At 46.8% G+C, this 21,493-nt stretch overlaps 1 long non-coding RNA gene across 3 annotated transcripts in view; it reads right to left on the reverse strand.

Moving 5' to 3' along the window:
* Positions 1 to 19,253, reverse strand: part of LOC125946734 (uncharacterized) — a 39,989-nt gene extending 20,736 nt beyond the window's left edge. Inside the window, exons 1-3 of one of the 3 annotated variants that reach the window (XR_007467831.1) lie at positions 8,818 to 8,999; positions 8,509 to 8,562; positions 4,438 to 4,507 (exon numbers count right to left, since the gene is read on the reverse strand). This is a non-coding gene — a long non-coding RNA (uncharacterized LOC125946734). Of the gene's footprint in view, positions 1 to 4,437; positions 4,508 to 8,508; positions 8,596 to 8,817; positions 9,000 to 19,124 lie in introns of those variants that run through there. The other 2 variants (XR_007467829.1, XR_007467830.1) reach the window with 2 other exon arrangements.
* Positions 19,254 to 21,493: the final 2,240 nt, after the last annotated feature.

Here is a 21,493-nt window from a genome sequence, read left to right on the forward strand (position 1 = left end):
GCATTTACAGAAGTAGACAATGATTTTTATTCAGCTTCTCAAATATTGTACGCGAGGGAAATTTTCAATGAACAACAAGTACGCCATCCTGAGTAATTCCCTATTCAGCTTTCCGTAACTCGGGATACATAGCAGTTTCCTTACAAGACCTAATGAAAGAGCTAAAACACATAGACCTGCCACGCGCCTTGTAGCACTGCACTTTTTCGTGCGACCTGTCGAGCGTCCTCCAGGCCAGATATGAGAATGAAGTGGTTCAAGCAGGTATCAGACTGATAGCAAACGCTGTATTTGGTTGTGGTATGGGTTTTCACAGCCCAGAACACGGCAAAGCTTGCCATTTCCGCTGCTCACAAAGTACTCGAGAATCTATGTATTTAACCTCGAAGAGAACACGCCACGACATGACAGTTCAGTTTACATCGGCATCGCTCTTGTAGTTTTGTGCTTTGTTTTCCCAACTCTCCACTATTTTGGCAAAAATGCCCCCCTTTTCAAAGGCGATTTGCCCTTAGAATGTGAAGGTGAGTCGATCTTGGGCTTCAGCAGAAGAGACACAAGAAGAAGGCACTGACACTGTTGCTGCGGTCAGGGACCAGACATGCAAGTATCATGGCGCCATCCCTGGCCCTTCTCTCACACTCCGACGTAGCGTGCGCAACTTTGACAAGTGAAGCCTTGACAATACCACTGACGCCTACACCTCTGACTATACATCCACGATTGCAAGAATAGTTGAGAAACAAAGCGACTTTTCAGAAATGGATGAATAAAGCTTCAAGATGGTAAGTCACAGTAAGAACATCAGTGTGGGATTTTGAGTGATCACATTACTTCTGCTGAGCGAAAATAATATAAGAATGGGTAACCCTATAAACGTATACTCTGATGTGAAATTCCGTGAAATATGTGGTATTTCTGTCTTTCGTCACCTTTTTTTTACGTTAGCTAGTATTTTACGTCTACTATCAGAGGTGCTCCGAGGTTCTACACATAGGTAACTCTACCATAGCTAAGGCGTTTTCACACGAAAGTGCTTTTTGCCGAGGTACACCGTCAACTTCCTGTGATGGATGTGACATTGGCGGAAACGCGTGAATAACTCTCTCTTACCATAAAGCCCCTATATATAAAAAGTCGCGCCATCCACTTCCCTCCTCCTCCGTTCCACTATCGCGCTCGGCGCGACCAGCCCAATCGAGGCGCGATATCGACAGTGGCGCCGCCTGCGTCGGGCCTGCCGTGGCAGACGACAGCTAACGCGCTACCAGAGGAAATCCGAGGAAAACTTCGATCACGCCCTGCGGAGAAGTTTATGAGGCGCGATTTTTCTTCGTCAGTCAGTAACTGGTCTTAATAATGCCGTTTTGGAAGTAGCAACGCGACGATGCGAGACGGCGCAAATATCATAGTGTGCAGCAAGCGTTTGCGTTGGCATCCGAACGAGCGAGCGGCGCCTAAGCTCCGCCCAGATCTTGGGCCCCAGCTTGTACGCTCGGAAGACTTCGAATCCTCGTCGAGAAATACAAAAAAACAAAAAAAAAACTTTGCGCAATGCGGCTTCACTTTACGCGAACACTGTCATTAAAATTACGTCTATGCGAGCGACAAAACACTTCGCAGCGGTGTGTTCTCCACTGACGGCTCCGCCGACAGCCAGCGATAGGGCCGGTAGGCCTAGCTCGGCGGACGCCATGGCCGACGGCTCTTGCGATCCAGTCCGAGCTCGTCGAAGTGCGCTTATTTTTGCCAACACGATTAACACTGTACACGTAAGTTACCCGTAATTAAATACAATTGGATTACTCGCCACCGTCGATGCGAAGGGGAAGTGTGCAAGCTAAGCGAGTAGCCTCGCTCAGACAGTCGGTGTGTGCTGTTTACCTGTGAAATGCTGTCGCATCGCGCCTCCCGGCCGTTCTAGCAAGTAGCCGAGTGCTAGTACTGGGCGCTGCTTTGCAGAACAGGCAGAGGTTCGAGATAATTTTACTGAACTGGTAACTATTTCGCATCAGAAACGAATTGTACCAATGCTGTTGCAGCCGGCATGAAAAAAAAAATGTCAGTTTCGCCCTAACGGCGAAGCAATGAATGCGATAGCAACACAGCAATGTCATACGAAGTAAGGTGAGCGGCTTTGGTAACAATATGAATTGTAGTAAACATGAGCTGATTAAGTAAGCAGGTGTGCTGCGGTGTAAGTAGACCGACATGAAGAGAGACTCGATGACCACGAGAAGGCGCGTGTGAAACGGTGGTGTTGATGAGAAGCGCTTCCCGTGGGCAGCGCGCGTGCGAAGGGACACACCTGTAGCGCTGCACTGCCGATCCGGGCAGCATTACATGTGTAGCGTGCGTTGGAAAATGTGACCCGACTATTACTAACTGAATGAACAAGCGTGGTGTGAGCGCGCACAAACAAACATGAAGAGATCACACTGAATGACTGCAGACAACGACTGTCAAAACGCTGGCAGCAAGCATACGCCGCTGCGGGCGAAGGTACGTGCGGTCTATCGCTTGAACAGGAACTGAGCCGCGAATGCACGGCTCATAAAGGTCAGAGCCGTGTGGAGATAAGAGACGGTGCGGCGAGCGACGAGCGCGGTTGTTGGCAAAAGAAAAGTGCGCCCCCCCCCCCCCCCCCCCCGCTTCCTCCGGCGCTGGCTTCCCGCTTCCTCGCTTGCGCGCGGGAGAGATAAGAGCCGTGCGGCCGAGCGACGAGCGCGGTTGTTGGCACAGTAGAAGTGCCCCCCCCCCCCCCCCCCCCTCGCTCCCTCCGGCGCTGGCTTCCCGCTTCGTTGCTTGCGTGTGGGGGATTGAGTGCGTGCGTCCCAGCACGCTTGCGCTCGGGCATACGGCGCGCGGTGAAGATTTTATCTATACGGAACCTCACGGCGACGGCGACGACGACGGCGACGGCGACGGCGACGGCTACGGCGACGGCGACGGCGACGGCGACGCCGACGGCAGAAATCCGGTTGAAGTGTCCATATAATTGCTATCGCAATAAAAAAAAAATGAGGCGACAAGAAACCGGCCCGCCGCCACCGCCTCTCTGGAGGGAGCGTCAGAGAACGTCACGTGCCAGACGCGCTGTGATTGGCTGCGGCCAAACGACGGTGCGGTTGTCGGAAGCATCGGACGGTGAAAATCTGTCCAGTTTGTCGCACGCCGGGCATCCGATCCGGCGCTTCGGCACAGCAAAACGCCTCGGTTCCGGCGAGTCGGACGCCGGATCGGACACCGAATCGGACCGTGTGGCTCACGCTTTAAGGTGATATACGTTGCATTGACTGTCTTTAAAACGGCCTACCGGAGTCACGACATACGATCGCCTACCACAGACTGCTACTGACGAACTGTAGCCATTGATGGCGCCCTTTTCTAGGCTTGATGAGGCTCAGTGTGTGATGGCTTCGGAAGGAAGAGCGGTCACGGTCACTCCAGAAAATTATTCGTTTCCACCTCACGCCTTGTGCCTACAGCTGTGCTCTAAAGCGCGAACGCAGCTATACTGCGCACACAACATTTCTAGGCCGTATCTGCTACCCCATAGTACTTGTTGCGCAATATTGACAATACGCGACAATTCCTCCCATAAAAGGAATAATAATAAATTTTAATGTCACGCCGTGGTGGCGTAGTGGCTTAGTGACCTTAACACGCCGTGGTGGCGTAGTGGCTTTGGTGTCGCGCTGCTAGGCTCGAGGTTGCGGGATCGAATCCCCGCCGTGGCGGTCGCATTTCCATGTGGCCGAAATGCAAAAACACCCATTAACCGTGCACTGGGTGCACGTTGAAGAACCCATGTTGGTCCAAATTATCCCGAGTCCCGCCACTACGGCATGCCCCATAATCATGTCGCGGTTTTGGCACGTAACATAGGACATTTTTTTTGACAATCTCAAAACTGATGCGCTGTTATGGCAGGCTTCCGAAAATGATCTACACCTGCTCGCCATAAAGAAACAAGCGCCTCTTCCTCTTCACAACCACAATCTCTCTCTCTCTCTCTCTCTCGTTTTCGCAGTGCCGAGTGCACAGTGTAACAGGCTTGTTTAAATATTATAGCCGAGAGAAAAGATCGTAATACATTAGCTTCCTCTTAGAAAGTAGTAGTTGTAGAAAACGTTTATATGTAATCTAAACTTGTCAAAACATGTTGTCACTATGCGGAACATTTTCAAATGGGGTATTACATTTATCCTGAAACTGTTGAAAAATTTCGAAGAGGTTATTACACTATTGCAACACAATCCCTAGCTCGTGCAACACAATTATTTCCGCTACCTCAATAAGCAAATAAAAACACGTTCCATACAGGTGCAGTTTTATGAACACGATAAACATTTAATTATGATGCCTACGGTTTCAAGAACTTCTTGCTCAGCTGCGTTAAATTTGGTATTAATACCATAATAAAATTATACTTACGACCTGTCAGGACAACGGCTACAGCAAGAAACAGAATAGGTAATCCGAGCCATGTTCCTTTCATGACGACCTTTAATAAAAACAGTTATCAGTTATCTAGCATTTTCCGATAAACATATAAACGTAGGCTTTCAATTTTGCCGAAAAAGAATAAATACTCAGCCGCACAAGAAAAACACATAATTACTGCTTTGTAATGAGAGACCAAAAATTGCTTGGATATCACAGGTGAGTGAGTACTGCTAAGATCCTAACTAAGCCGAAATATTGTAGCATAAAATCAAATCCCTCTCAAAGGAATGAAGTTGATATGTTGAGAAATAAAGCGTCACAAGAGGTAAATAATATTTGTATATCATTGTATAATATTGGTCATATCATTTTTACACGACGTGTAATATTTTTTTATTGTCTTGACAGATAAAAACTGTACATATGTTTCTTTTTAAGGATTATTGAGCCTACACTGTACCTTACCACTCAGAACTATGATTTCAATTGCTGGCCTTATATTACAAGAATACGTAACACTATGGTGATCAAAATTCCTTCAACGTTCGCAAGCCCAAAGCATCTGAAACGCGTTTCCCTGCGCACTTGTTCTTACCTAGCGTCGTAGCACTTTCCTACTTCTGCATTTGCTCATAGACGCCTGCTTATCGGACTATTGTTACTATTCTGGGTATACTTCTGTCGATGTGACCTGCTATTTTGCTTGCAAGGAGCTCTTTGTTTCACGTCTATGTCATTTCTCGGTGATATTGCGACAGATGATAGATAATGTATGTCTGAAGTCGCAATCGGGGCGTGTATGTTAAGGCCACATCGGTCCTCAATTCTGAAGTGTTACAGATCATAGTGTCTGCTTCTATTTAAAGAAAATGTAATCTATTATTACCGATAAATAGCAAACTTGGCCCGAGCATAAATCGTCAGCGAATGAGCCGCAGTTCGTCTCGCGTATAAGCTTGTACCGCATTTATATCCGTGGTACATAACAAATAATATAGACATGGCAGCGCCATATAGGGACTGCTCACGGTACTATTTTCGGAGCCTACCAAGGTGAATACCATATATTTGAAAGGAAGGAAGGCAATCGTACCCACACGGATACAGGTACAAATACTTGCGTGGCTTAAAAAAGGGAACCTCTGTACGGGAAAAGCAAAGCAAGTGCAATACATTGCGTCTAATGGCCGAACAATAATCTTGACATTGAAGGAAAGATACCCAAAAATCGGGGTAGCTTGCACTATAGTGACGCAAGGCTAAACCCACAGCGGAGCTGATTGTTTCCTAGCTGGTCATGGCTATATAAAGTGCATAAGCATTTCCTCGTGGTCCGTGGCATCGGGGAACGCCTCGCAAAGCACTTGCAGTCCGAGCACAAGTAGGGGAAGTGGGGCGAAAGCTAGGCACAGTGTGCGGATGGCGTGCAGCAGACGAAACGCCGGGATGACTTCACCGCTCATGCGAAATAGCGAGCAGCTGGTGGGAGATTGGCCAAGCCGCTGCCAGAAGCGCCTGCTGCAGACACCGCAAGCGTTCGGCGCTAATGCGGGGAAACGGAGAAGCGCGGTTGGCGTCGGCAGCACTAGAGCAGAGCTCTGCACGGGCCCGGGCCGTCCGAAGCGTTTCTTCGCGGGCTCGGGCGGGGCCCGGAATTAAAGCCGCGGGCCCGGGCTGGGCTCGGGCTTGAGGCCACGGGCCCGGGCCGGACTCGGGCTTGAATCCACGGGCCTGGGCCAGACTCGGGCCTGCTCATTCAGGGGCCTAAGTATAGGCCTCCGTGCACACGCGACCGTTATGCATTGCATGGTTCGATGCATTCTGTGCCAAGCTGAAGCGACACATGCAAGATGACTGTCATCGTCATCATAAGCCTATATTTATGTCCACTGCAGGACGAAGGCCTCTCCCTGCGCTCTGCAATTAACCGTGTCTTGCGCTGGCTGATTCCAATTTGCGCCTGCGAATTTTCTAACTTCATCACGCCACCTAGTTTTCTGCCGTCCTCGACTGCGCTTACCTTCTCTTGGTATCCATTTTGTAGCTCCAATGGTCCATCGGCTATCCATCCTACGCATTACATGGCCTACCCAGCTCCATTTTCTTCCGCTTAATGTCAACTAGAATATCGGTTATCTCCGTTTGTTCACTGATCCATACAGCTCTCTTGACTGTATATCTTATCAGATGACTGTATACCTTATCAAAGAAAATAGAAAAACAGATGAAGGTCTCATTTTTAACAGCGCAGCTGTTTCAGTCGGGCGTAATGTGTCTGCTGAATCCAAAAATGTGGGCCAATCCTGGCAGCAGTGCAGAAAGGGTCCAAGTGCAATGGCACATACACTACAGGTGTGCTAGCGAAGCTGAGCTTGGATAAGTCTAGCTAAGAATGGCGGGGACTACTTAAACTTAGTCATTGATAGGCAATTGATAGCTAATCAATAGCTAGTCAATAATCGATCAATCATCAATAAATTCCGGAAAATGCAGGGGATGACTTGGTAGTGCTTAGCTTAGCCCAAAAACCAGGACTAGCTAGGGGCCCATCAGCTCCGCTGTCTCTTTAGCATTGCGCCGCCATTGCAAGCTACGCTAATTTTTTTTCTTTTCCACAAAAACAAACATTGTTTCTACCTAAGGAAAAACGAATTATGGAAAGAACCACTCCTCAAACCATTTCCATGTTACCGCGTTTGCGATTGCACTATTGCCAGTGTCGATACTATTGCATTATTTTAGCGCTAAGGCCAGTTACTTTGGTGCTTCAATGCATAAAACAGCGTTTTCCTCAAAAAGTTGACTGGAACGCCCATGCATTTCGTCGGACACTTTGAAATATAATATCTCGAACTGGTTCAGTCCTGAGAATTCGTTCCAAGTGGATACGCCTTGCGAACTCAGCGGCTTAATTCGTAGATTGAATGATGTGCCATAAAATAATTAAAAAAGTTTTTAAAAAGATTGGTATCTATTAAAAAGAGTGGTATACCCGTTAAATACCTGTTAAAATATTCGCAAAGCCGAGCGTGGACACCGTGGTGACCGACTCAAAGACAGCCTACGGAAGCTTCCGCAGGGAGGTAATCTCCTCCGCGGCCCGAGCCATTCTATGAAACTTCAAGCCTCCGGGAAGAGCCTTAGATCTCGTGTGGGTCCCGGCTCGCTCGCGGGAAGCATCCAACACCATCGCCGACTACCATGCCCGAGAAATGTCAATCCGGGCCGAGAATGAGCCGGAAGAGATACCGCACCCGGTTACCAGCTTTCGGGATATTACCCAGATGTACCGAGAGGAAAGGTGCAGACTGCCAGAACCGCACCCCAAACTCACCAGGCAACAACAGACGATCCATTTATAGCGTCGAGCGCAGGCGGGATCGCTTGCGCATCCCGTACTGATAAACACGATACGCTCTATCCTTTTTCAAAAGAGAAAAGGGCACCCTGCCGCACATCTTGGCAGAGCTAGTACACAGACCTCCAGACCCCCCCCCCCCCTCCTCCCCTTCACGCAAACAACCCCAATCCCCAAACCCTTGAGCGATCGGAGACCTTGTTATCCAGCCCCGCCCTACCGATTCAGCTCGCAATGACGGACAGGGGCCAGGAGCTGCTGGGAACATATGGGCCCGTAACTAGGGAACCACCCCGTGTGGTGCCTGCGTGCATCACTGATTTTTTGGGGGCCCAATAAACGTTGATTCATCATCATACTAAACAGAAATACATTTAGTAGACGTATAAAGAGATATAATAACTGAATAACTTATAATTTCGTTTTCATTGCTCACTTTAACGAATCTCTGTTGCCGAGGTCGCACTACTCTAGCCAGGTCACGTCTAACGTGAACCAGTCTATTTGTTACTTGGAGAACCATTGCTAGCCAAATTGAGTTTTCCACCAAGGGATGGGGACGGGTAGGGGGTTATAGGTGTTCTTAGATATCATAAGCAAAATAGGTGAGCTAGGTTCGTAATGTTATTGGGACTGTCGTGAGCACTTCTTCAGTGGGCATGCCGCTATATGCATTCTCAAAAGTGCATCCTTCTTCTTACCTGCGTGTGTGCTGTAGCAGCAAAGTAGCGTACATGTTGGTGATAGATCACTTCCTCAGCTCAACAAAAAGCGGAGTTACTTCATAACCCGCCGGGGTGGCTTAGTCAGCTAAGGCGTTGCGCTGCTGAGCACGAGGTCGCGGGATCGAATCCCGGCCCCGGCGGCCGCATTTCGATGGAGGCGAAATGCAAAAACGCCCGTGTGCTTGCGTTGTAGTGCACGTTAAAGAACCCCAGGTGGTCAAAATTAATCCGGAGCCCTCCACTACGGCGTGCCTCATAATCAGAACTGGTTTTGGCACGTAAAACCCCAGAAAGAAGAAGAACGGAGTTACTTCATAAAACTGCAATGAATGGTTAATGCCTTTTCAATATTGCTGCGAAAGAAGCGGGCCCGTGAAAGCAGCCAATATTACAGTATGTACTGCCACGTTCAGCATGAGCTACAATGCACCAGCCGTAGCCAGAGCGACGCTCTCCAGAAAAACAAGTGCTAAGTCTTTCACGACTCCAGGAATCCGAACACTCCCATTGTCCGCTTTTTTCGCAAAGCGAAAGCGCAGTGGCCTGCCGAGCAGCGGGTGCTTCCTTAGCACAGCGTGCTTCGTGATGCTGCACCTTGGCTTCCTAGCTACTGTCATTTTTTTATGTATTTGCTTTGGAGACACAGTTCTTCTTAGCTGATTTGACACTTGGCTGGCGTATCTATAATCTCATAATCTTGTAAGCATTAAAAGAACACACGGTTGGTTAGATATCTTGTAGATGTCTTATGAACATGAAAATGATATCAGACGATTCATGTACAAGCCTATAACACGCAAAAATAGTCAGCAACTTCACCTTTAATAAACGAGTATGACTAATCATAAATGGTGTGAATGTGAGAGCCTGTGCCGCAGTCGTTCCCTGCCTTGCTGTCGCCAAGTGCCATCTAATTTAACTGCTGTAGCCTCCGCGAGACGGCTGGAAGTGCCCGAGTTCTGGACGAAGGAGAGCGCAGTCGGAGAAGAAGGGAGGGCGCAGAGAGCCGCCAGCCGCGCGTGTTCGTCACCTGAGCCTTGGGCGCGTTATTTCGGAAGCCGTAAAGACTTGGCGCTAATATTCCTTATGTCTCGTCGTAGCGTGACAAGCGACTACAAAATCTAGGCGCGATGAGCATCCCTACGTGTGAAACGCTTAAAAAGGTCAAAGAAATGGTGACGCTAAAAAAATACAAGGCGCAGGTAAATACGCAATAAATACGATACTAATAAGATGCGACTTTATTTAATAGTGAGCGTAAAAGAAGGAAGAAAAAAGACAGAAGACAGAGAGATACCTTACATTTGACTATGGAATCGCCTCAACCCCCTTGCCCCCTTTAGCATCTAGACATGGTAGACATTTTCTCCCTTTTTGTGATGATGAAGTAACTGTCTGGCAGCTCTTTTATTATTGTTCTGCGAAGAAAGCAGAGGGGAGAAAGCAAGAGGGTATGTGCGTTGCAGCAATACGAAGCCCTCTTCATTTAAAGGAAATATCTTTCGTAAGCTCTTTCGTCATTTTTCGTGGTTGGTTGGTGGTCGATGGCTCATCGTTGGTTGGTGGTCTGACTCCGAAAGAAAAAAGCGTTCGTTTGTTCTGCGCCACTCTCTCGCTCGACTCTCTCTGTCGTTTATCCTTCATTCTTTCGGAATTTTCTCTTGCTTTTGCTTTGCCCCCGCTCACTCTTTCATTCGTTCGTTCGTTCGTTCGTTTGGATTATTCGTCTACATATCAAATCATTGTCTATGCTTTAACCACATTTTTTGCGTTGTGCATGGAATGCGATATAGCACTAGTACGTGGAAGGGCTTCGTCAAGAGTGACGCCATCTGCCTTAACTGCACGACCCTGGTGCAGGATACCAATGTGTTCCGGTGTCGTGACTTCAAAAACATGGCTCTAATTATACCGCACATTATCAACGAAAATGTGCACGTACAGCAGCTTAACTACTGAATCGTTTTTGTAGGAAGAAGTAGCAAGGTCCCGGAATTTCTTTCTAACCACTCGCATCCTATGGGGACAATTCTTCTGTAATGCGAAATGCAGAGACGTTTATTTTGAAACCGATTTTCGACAACGAAATCTTTCAGCGGGAATCTATAGCTTTAATGATGGTAGGAAGTGTGCGGCACTCAATGGTTCTTTCTATATTGTGGCAACGCGATATTCAGTACAGTTAATTTTTCCTTTTTACAAAATTAATTCTTGGATACAAGCAAATTTTATGTCAGTGTTCTCTTCCGGACGTTTATCTATTCCGTGCAAAATATTGCTACTGCACCGGGTACGATTCTCAAGGACATCCCTCTTAGACGTGTATTGACTTACATTTCTAGATAGCGATTTTATTTGACCGCGAAGGTTTTCGTGCGAGGCATTAAAATCATCCCTTTCAAAAGATTACGATGATTCAAGAGCCGAAATGCCGCATTAACTTTTAGCAAATACCCTCAATTCACGCCTAGAAACTACACGGCAAACACACTCTTACCACGCTTTGCCATTTCACAGGTGTGACCGCCGACTGAGTTAAAAGGTGCGTAGCTGCTGGAGGCTCAGGATCATTGGGTAATTGCAAGAGTCATGAGGGGAGCAGTGGCCGAATAGTGCACCAGGGAGGGCGGTTCCTGTTCTGGTAAGGGTATGTCTTTGTTGAACTTCGTGGGCCTGCCTAATTTGGTTTCACCTGGACTTGTAAGCCCCACTGGCTATAAGCAATTTTTTGCCTGTGTTCGGTGCCACTCCAAGCCTCAAAATGTAACGGACTGGACGAAGATTGGAACTGTCAACCTTCAGCCTAAACGCCTGGTTTTCAACCTCTGCTCCACGCCACCACCTCACCTTCGGTTTACAGTGTACATTGAATTTGAGAATGTTGCTGAACAGGACAATCAAATGATTGAGGACCTTAACCGACAAAGTGCAATAGAGAGGTTGAAGATTTATATGCAGAAGACACAGATAATGTTCAACAGCCTCGCAAGAAATCAAGAAATTATGATCGCCAGTGAACCTCTCTAGAATCTCTACCGGGGTATGTTTATCTAGGCCAGTTGCTCACAGGTGACCCTGACCATGAGAAATAAATTTACAGAAGTATAAAAATAGGTCCGGTGCATACGGTACGCCTTACCAAATACTGACTTGGAGCTTACCATGGTCGTTAAAAAGAAAAGTATGCATTTCTATGATGACCACCTATTCAACTACCACCACATTCCTTAAAAAACCTGTCATCACACCTAAATACATGCAGCTGTATTCTGGAGGTAACGTACCTGCGCAAAGTACAAAGTATTAGCATCGTATCGGTGCTGCTGCTGTCTTGCCCACTGAAGAGTCGATCCCGTGCTAAGGCTTTTGTAGACAGGGCCGTTCATGACACGTCATTTGATTTAACGATGACTGGATGATCAAGGCTAACGTGATCGAAAAACTTGTTGCTCACATGACCCTGTGGGTCACTAGAAAAACCGTGACTGTCTTCTATGCGGACGACAGAGAAATCCCATCTGGCCCAGATTAAGATCATCATGAGTCGGTGACGAAGTCGGGCCGCGAACGCCGGGAAATGACGAGTAGTTGAAACAGCAAGGCCAAGAAAAAATTTAGCAAAGGACAGAAAACGTCTCAGAACGGCTCCGGTGTTGCTGCTTCCTTGTCCACTTAGTTGGAAAATTGTTGCAACATTTATTACCATATATTGTAAACTATTATGTCTCTCCACCTACACAAGCAACGTCTTTTTCGTGAAAACCAACAAGGGTTCAGATAGGGATTTTGTTGCATTACAGAGTTATAAAATTTCATTTTCGATGTATTTTTCAGTTTGATGAAACCAAGTTGACTGCGCAATGCTGGACTTGCGAAGTGATTTTTTTTGTATGTCAGTCACTTTTGGATCTAAGTATCTATCGTGTGTATTTTTCTGCGTGATTATGTATTTCCATGAATGCGGAATTATTTCCTCTGCGCTGAAGGCCCTGTAGCATGCAAATATACATATTTGATTATTCTGATAGCCTGTAAGCTGCGTTTCCTCGTGCAGGAAATCAGAAATAAAATTGATAGATTTCTACTGAAACTGCATTTGCATTAGCAAAAAGCTCGCATACAGTGTTGCCAAATGTCGGCGAGCAAAAGTAGCTAGATGGCAACGTGAAAGTAGCTAGAAGTGTCTAAAAAATCCAGCAATGAGCTAAACGTAGCTACTTTTTTTCAAGTGCTTTTTTTTATGCGTTCTGGGTATATAACGCATTTATTGGTAGCTGTGTTATTTTAAAAGATAAAACACCGCTCTCAAGTCATGTTTTCTTGCAGGCAACTACGCAGAACATGTACAAACGAATATTAAGGGTGCTCCCGTTTTGATTCTAATTTTTAGGGCAGGCGCAGCTTTAGCAAAGCGTCAAGGCTTCCGAGCTGACAATAGAGTAGCGGCAAATGAATCACTGCTCTGTAAACATATAAAAAAAAAGAATTACATATACTTTATTGGTGTGCCCAAAGGCCTATGAAATCGAAACTGACATTTTTAGCGAAATGTACAACTGTACAAAATTAAAAGAAACAAGAAATTGTCTCCGTCTTCGACACTGAGAACTTCTTTATCAAAATACAGGCTTTCGCTGCATATTCTGTACGCAAAGCATTTCTGTATTGTATTTTGTTGCCATGCTTGCAAACCTGATTTAATTACCGTGCAGTGGCATGGAGGGTCACACTGGTCTGGTTGATCCATCAGATACAAAATTACACTGCTAAAGACACCTTACTCAAAAGGCTGACATTTGTTAACTGACGTCAACTTCAGACGAAAACACTTGAAAGCTTTTTGGATGTTGATTTTCTTAAAACTTTTGAAGAAACTATACACATGCAGACTTGCGAAAGCCATGAACGCCCTGCAAGAAGGTTCCCCAGAGTACGATAGTTAAGAAGATTGATTTAAACAAAACATAACAACACACTTGGTTGTTATTTATAGGGCGTGTTTGTTAGTTCGTTCGCACCAAAGCATACAGGCGCACAAATATCTAACATCTGCGGTACAAGCGCCCTCTCACTATCCCGCCGAACATAAGCAATCGCAAATCGGCTGTTTCGTTATCTTTGCGGTAAAATCTTTCGTTTATTTATTGTGTTGGCGCCAGTTTGCCCGACATGGTGAAAGCCTTTTTTCGCCATTTACGTACGCCTACAAGGCGAGGTGACAGCAAGGACTGTGTCCTCACTGCCGCTGGACGGAAAGATTCATCCGACCGTTGGGTAACGCGTTTAAGTAGGTTTACTGCGCTGTATCTACATGTGACAGAGAGCACACATAAAAGCAGTGGCATAAACGCAGCGTAGAAAGAGTGCGATAAACTTACTTATACGCATGGAACCATGGGGCATTATATGAGGATGTCGAGCAGCAGTGACGACGTGTTACTTGGGGTCATATTTAGTTACACAACCATGCGTAGAAAGCGCTTTCGCCGCAACAGATAGACTGCTGCAAATTATTATAGGCATAAATAAATAAATAAATAAATAAATAGTAAACATTGAGAGCCCTTCCACCAATGTGAAGATGAAAGCTGGTGAAGCTGTGACTGCTATGGTGAATATTGACTATATTGCTCTGCCCTTGTGGGACCTAAACTCTTGCAAATGGTTGTTTGCCCTGTAGCCGAGGTCGACCCTACCAAATAGTTGCGTTGGAATGCCACATGGAAAATTGTGTCATGGGAGTGGCCAAGACCTGCTTTTGAAGCGAAAGCTTCATTACGCTACCTCGGGACCTCGGGCAGCCGTCGGCGACTCAACATTTTTACCTTAAGAACTAGAGGTCGAACCACAGTAGAGCATTAGGGCGCGTTTATAGTCCGACGTTATCGACACGCGGGCGAGCATCATCAGACGCCGGGCTCATCGGAGCCCGGCGTCTGATGATGCTCGCGTCGGGTTCACGCGTCGGGTTTAAGTAGACGCCGGGCGCGTCGGAGAGCATTGGCCGCGCGTCCGGTTACGCTGGCGGCGCCAGTACGTCAAGCCATCGGTCTAACTATAGCCACTGTTGTTCTCGGCAACTTGGCATAACGTTTGCGCGCGTTCACGCTACGTCGGACTATATTTAGGCCTTTACGGAGCCCTGAAAGGAGGCATTGCCGCCGATGCCCGAGTTGAGTTGGGCCTGGCCTGCGAGTTGCAACAAAGTCTCACTACTTTACTGATCACCGCAGTGCCTTCATAGGCACAATAACGATGAATAAACACTGTATTCTGTGCAAACATGTCTGTATATCATTGCGAAACCACACCTCGGCCACGGCTGGCTCGACAATGGGCCTAGCCAGGGCACTGAAACTTTCGCTATCAACCAGGGTAAACCAAAGCTAAACCCCACCATTTTTTTCAGAATTTTGTTGTGCTCACAGGGTTCGACTGTATTTGCATGGCACGGGCTTCTTTCCCAGTATAATAGAACGACAACGAAAGCTGAGTGTTTGGCTGGCGGCGCCTGTGCCCATTTGGATAACCCACGGAAAACCATGGCAACGCGATCTTGAACCCACCAGCTCCAACTGAGGAGGCATATGCTAAACGACTTGGCCAGAGCTAGATATATTTTACATTGACAGCACGGCCACATGCGCTATTCGAAGGAAGCCTATTGTCTTCGGAAAATTTGTTACCTAACTTGACGGAGAGGCAAACAAAAACGCAGAGGCGCGCTATTGTTATTGCAATGCGGAATCTATATGAAAAATATTTCAGCTAATATTTCAGAAAATACCTTCGGTCAGTGTTTTTAATAAGAAATATTAAAAGATCTCTCCACATTACTGAGCAACGTGGTAAAAGCAAGCGCGTCGATTACAATTACGTCAGAAGAATGATAGAGTGCTTAACCTCTCTTGATGAAAATAACCGAAGCATTCCTGACAAAATTGTATGAAGCAAGGTGGTAACGTTTTGCCACGTTACATTGTTTCATGCGTAGAATCTGATATTTAGCAAAAAGGTTATAACTATGAGTTCCTCCATAACGATGAAGGTGGCAGACATCAAAGACATAGACCATTAGACCGACCAACTGTGGCGGGACATCGAGCGTGTGACGCAAACGATCCCGTCGACAGCTGGGCTTAAGACAATAGACTCCCGGTTACTGCACATGTGGGAAGCCAAGACCCACCTGCAGCGCCGATGAAAACAACAGAGACACAATAGGAGACTGCTTAAACGGATAGCGCAGCTCAGCAAAGAAATAGAAGAGCATGCGCTTGCCCTGCAACAACAATGGGAAGAGAAATGCGCGGAGATGGATGGTCAACCCACCACGCGTTGCACGTGGCAGATAATATCCCGCCACAACCAAGACCACACACATGCGAGGCATATACAAAATCATACACGCTTACGGCGGAACGGAACAACAATTCCTACGGGATGCGGAAGTCCCTTACATATCCCAAACGCCACCGCAAATACATCCGGAATACATGGGAGAAAACAATGCCACTCTAGACGCATAATTCTCCGTTGCCGAAATCCAGGCAGCCCTCGTGAAACTCAACACCAAGTCGGTCGGCCCCTGGCCCCGATCGAATATCCAATAGGGCACTACGCAATCTGGATTACGGATCGATCGTTAAACTCTCAAAATACATTAGCGAGGGTTGGACGCATGGCAAGCTACCCCAGCAATGGAAAGAATCAAATATCATACCGATACCGAAACCCGGCAAGAAATTACAGCTGGAAGACCTGCGCACCACCTCTCGCATGTCCGGCGTGGGCAAGTTGGTGGAGCACGCGTTTCTCAATAGACTCACGGATTACCTCGAGGACAACGGATTATTTCCACAAACCATGATTGGGTTCAGAAGACATCTCTCCACACAAGACAGCCCTTCTGCAACTAAAACATCCAATCGTAGACAATCCAGGGCGTTCGACGAGAGCCATCCTCGGCTGGACCTGAGGAAGGCCTTCGATAAAGTTCGTCACGATGCCATATTGCGACAAATAGACGAGCTGAATCTCGGACTTTGAACATACAACTACGTCCAGAGCTTCCTCACGGGAAGGACCCGCACGCATGCGAGTGGGACAACTAAACTCAGATCAAATCAACGTCGGGAGCTCGGCGTGAGCACCGATGCTCTTCAACCTTGTCCTGCTGGGGCTACCCGACCGATTGCTTCAAATCGAAGGACTGCATCACAAGCTATACGGAGATGATAGTACGATCTGGACGACCACGGGCAGCGACGGAGCGATCGGAGCAACGGTTACAGCAGGCCATCCGATGCGTGGAAAACTACCCCGTGGGCACTGGACTCGCCTGCGCGGCCGAAAAAATCCGAACTGCTGCTACATAGACTGGTGAGAAAGGGGTGCCCACCCAAAGGGCTACACCCCCCGGAAAAGAAGATATCCAATTAATGGAATCAAACAGCCTACCCATCCCGAAGGTAGACAAGATCCGGGTATACTAGGAATGATGATGGATTACAAGGGTGCAATGGCGAAACACTTCGCAAGATAACGGCAAAGGCCACCAGCACGATGCAGCTCATCCGACGCATCACCAACAAAATCGCGGGCATGCGCGAAGGCAGCGTCATACGACTCATACAAGCCTTCGTCATTTCTCAAATAAAGTACACGGCAGCGTTTCACAACTGGACGGTTGCGGAAAGGAACAAGCTCAACGCCCTCATACGTAAGGCGTACAAATGTGTGTTGGGACTTGCGCCACCAAGCTCTTCAACTATGGTTACACAATACGCTCGAGGAACTCGTGGAGGCGCAACAAGTGTCCCAACTCGAGCGCCTATCCAAAACCGGACCGGGAAGACACGTGCTCGAAAGCTCGGCATCACATACCGCACGCCGCACGGCATCATAGTGGACATTCCAAGAACCATACGCGAGCAACTATACGTTCCCCAATTCCCTCGCAGCATGCACCCCCAACACCACACGGGGAGACGTAAAGCCAGAGCACAACACATGAACCAAATTTACTCCAACGACAAGGAGGCAATCTTCACCGACGCAGCCCTTTACCGAGACAGGAAGAGTTTCGTGGCGGAAGTTACTAGCCACCGAGGGAAACAATCCCATACATCAGGAAGAGGCCGACTTCGATAACCGAAGGCACTTGCTATGGATCACGGCACACACTGGACTGAGCACCCCCAACGAAGCGGCTCACCGCGTTGCTCGAGGCCTCACTCACCGAGCATCATCGGAGGAAGAGCCCCTGCGGGGTACTGCAAAAGTCTGGGCGTGGGAGGATCGTATGACCAGGTTCCACGACATCACGACACACTACCAGTTACAGAGACGCATATACCCGTTCCCTCACGCTAGGTTAGACAGGACGCAAGCACTACACTACAGACAATTACAAACGGATTCTTACAGAAACCCCAGGCTCATGCATGCCATGTATCCAGACATGTACACTACAAACAGATGCACGTCGGGTGGCGAGGTTGCCACACTTAATCACATGTTATGGGAGTGTCAGGATTTAACAAACAATTTGTGTAGTGCCGAGCCCTCCATCTCTTCCACCGCCAGCCTCCGCTCGCGCTGGAAGACCGCACTGCTCAGCTCGAACCTGACAACACAACTCTGTGCCGTCCAGCGAGCCGAGGAAGCCGCTTCGAGACAAGGTCTCGGAACCGCGTCCGCGGCGGGTGCCCAGACCCACTAAAAAGACGCCGGACTCAAATCTGATTGATTTTAAAATAAAATTCACGTTCTTCCATAACGATGATAAACAAACCTATGCTGCAATTTTTATAGGTGTGGTTAACATCTGCAAGGGTTAGCTACGAAGACAATAACTCTATAATTCATGGCTAGAAATTTACACGTATCATTATCATCATCAACATTATCAGTCAATTATTGTCCACTGTAAGAGGACGGCCACGAAATGTGCATGCATATCAAGCGGCAACAGCACCAATCATATCGAATAGCATGATTACATATTTTCAAAATGGAACTCAAGTCATATAAATAGTTTAATAAAATCATCTGGGGGTCGAATCACCTAGGTGACAGAATGTTGAAATCTAGCTTAGCGTGAACGCTATGGAACCAGTTTAAAGATATAAAATGTCCTTTGTTCTTCGCACGAGGGGCATGCAACTCCTGTTATTCCTTATGTTTGTCCACCTAGGTTTCCATGATGAATATTATCGTAATTAAATTAAAAATAACCATCGAGGCCCGTTCACTAGAGGAACCCCAAAAGTTAATTATAAAATGTACTGTCCATAGTCATTGGTCATATTCTTCAGCTTGTTCTGTTCTCAAATTGACCCTCCACTTTTGTTGATCGCCTCTGCTCCAGGACTCGTTCTTTTGATGTAGCCGTCATCTTCAGCAGACGCATAAGTGAAGGACTCGAAGCGTACAGCTAATGATGATTCAATTTCATATTTCGATATTTCTATCTAAGTAAGGCAGATCGTGCTCTTTTATAAAGTCACATTTATTTATTTATGTTTAGTTCAGAACCTTTTATTGCAGAAACAGTGATGCCTAAATTTTAAATATAGGATTGTACTCACAGGTTCAGTCAGCTTGGTTAGTAAATGTTTTCTAATATGTCTCCGACTTGCGCTATATTGCAAGAACAAGTGTAGGCGATTCTTGATTTTTCAGTGACTGCGACCAGCAACAGGAAAAGTCTAAGCGAGCTAACAACCAACCTGGTGAAGAGTGGAGCTCACTTATACGAATGCGCAAGCGAATTTCTGCACGAAATACGCCATGCATCTTCCCAGGCAATACACATGAGTCAGATACATACTTCATTCTGTCAGTGGCAAGAGCATTACTACGTATCTAGGACAAGCAATGTAACAAAGGCTTGCGTTTCTATACCCATTTCGTGAACAGGAAAAAGCCAAATCAGAACAATAAGGCGATGTTATTGCTAAACCTACAGGCGAACATAAAGCGACGTTCTCCTTCAACTTTTATGTTGTCGTAGATCATGGGAACATTACTCTAGCTCGCAGGTGTCAAACTTTGGGGACTTAGAACGCAACCAAAACATCCTCATGACTCGCATGTTGGAATGTCAAGGTGGTGACTTTAGGTTGCCAAACGTAAGTTGATACAGCAGGAGAACGCCTCATATCATGCAAAACATTGCCCGACATAGGTGACAGCAAAAAAATTGCTACAAATCGCACAAATATGTTGCCATTTTTTTTTTGCTGTCACCAATGTTGCGCAATTTTTTGCATTATATGAGGCGTTCTCCTGCTGTATCAACTTATATCAACTGCTGTATCAATTATATATATATATATATTATATATATATATATATATATATATATATCACAAACATGGCCGCATAGCACTGATCTGTTTGCAATCTTGTTCGCATATAAAGCTTTCTAGTACGTTAACAATTTTCACAAATGCTGTATTTTATCCTCATGCATTCGACTTCCCAAAAGAACCGGCAACATACTTCTCTCATGCTTGCTCATTTTAACCTTGGTGGCAATTGTCGTTATTCCGGTGGATCGGGCAAAACTTAGCGTGTCCTTAAAACAAAAAGTACTACGCTCCAGAGCACTTGCATACCAGAGGTATGACAGAGGTGAAGTTTAACCACACAATGGGCACTTTGCCTACAGATTACCCATAGCGTCTCATTTATTTTCGGCAAATGTGAACATGGCGCCTTGTTTGTACGCTCAGTACAGCGGAGAAACCAACTACGAATCTCGTGTGCCGCATGAAAATAAGCAAAAAACTAAGCTTTGATAAAGATTTTGCAAAGCTGTTACTTTGGACAGGAACGCAAAAATTTTGCCGCTGATATTCCACTTGCCATTCTGTATACTTTAGAGGAATTTGACGCTCGTGTTTCGAACAATTGTTTTAAAATCTGGGAAGCATTTCAGATAGGACAGTGTGACAATCGAACGCTTGAATAAGTAGCATTCTAGAAAAGTTCTAATAAACCTACAGAAATCAAATACTTGTGCCCAAACGAGGCTTCCTAATTCGACGAGATACAAACAACGCACCTCGCATACTTAACCAAGCAGACAAAGGATTAAGATTTGAGAAAGACAAGTATTCAGTGTTTAATTTCAAATAATAATATTAGATTTGAACTTTAATCTTTCGGTACACGTAACCTAGAAAGACGCCCTCATTTATTTCTAAATATGAACTTTCCGGCGTTATTGTCCCTCCAAAATATACCTGAAAACTTCGTAAGCATTGCATGTAATGTCTAAAAAAGTGGCCAAAACGAAAGTTTAGCAGCTTTTCTTAACCCTTAATTGACACATACTTCAATATTTGACTACACATGACACCTACGATCCCACACACAACTATGATAAGAGGCGCATAAAAATTCGAATAGTTTCGCTCTAAAAAACATTGTGGCACACCCCAACTTCCGATGACTGCCGACGGTAATGCGTTAGCATTGAATGTAATAGCGCCACAACGTATTGCCGCGTCGAAACGAGTTATGGCGGAACGAGTGTACTGCAGCGGGATTCCCCTTTCGAACTTCCGCAGCAGCACTCGGGGCCATCTTGCACCAGCACCGTCGTGAAGCGTGCGCGTGGCGTCCGGGAATGCATGGAGCGCCGGTGCTTGCGAACGCTAAGAAACGCCTCATGCGGCAACCCGACTCCACTCTCGCGCTTACATCTGGATAGGCTGCGGCATCTAGCGGCGTAGCCCAGCCGTCCAAGCGTGGCCTCCGAGACGTGGCCTCCGAGCCGTCCAAGCGTGGCCTCCGTGGCCTCCGAGACGCAGGCGCACGTGGTGCGCCTGCGCTTGCTAACGCTCGAGAATTGTTCCCTCGCGGGCTCGCACCATCCAGTTGTGGTAGCGAAACTCGTTGCAGCTGCCAAGTTGTCGAAGATGGTCAGCGAAAGACGCAGCAGCCCATA

Source organism: Dermacentor silvarum, chromosome 7 (assembly GCF_013339745.2).
Source record: "Dermacentor silvarum isolate Dsil-2018 chromosome 7, BIME_Dsil_1.4, whole genome shotgun sequence".
In the NCBI taxonomy this organism is placed as follows: Eukaryota; Metazoa; Arthropoda; class Arachnida; order Ixodida; family Ixodidae; genus Dermacentor; species Dermacentor silvarum.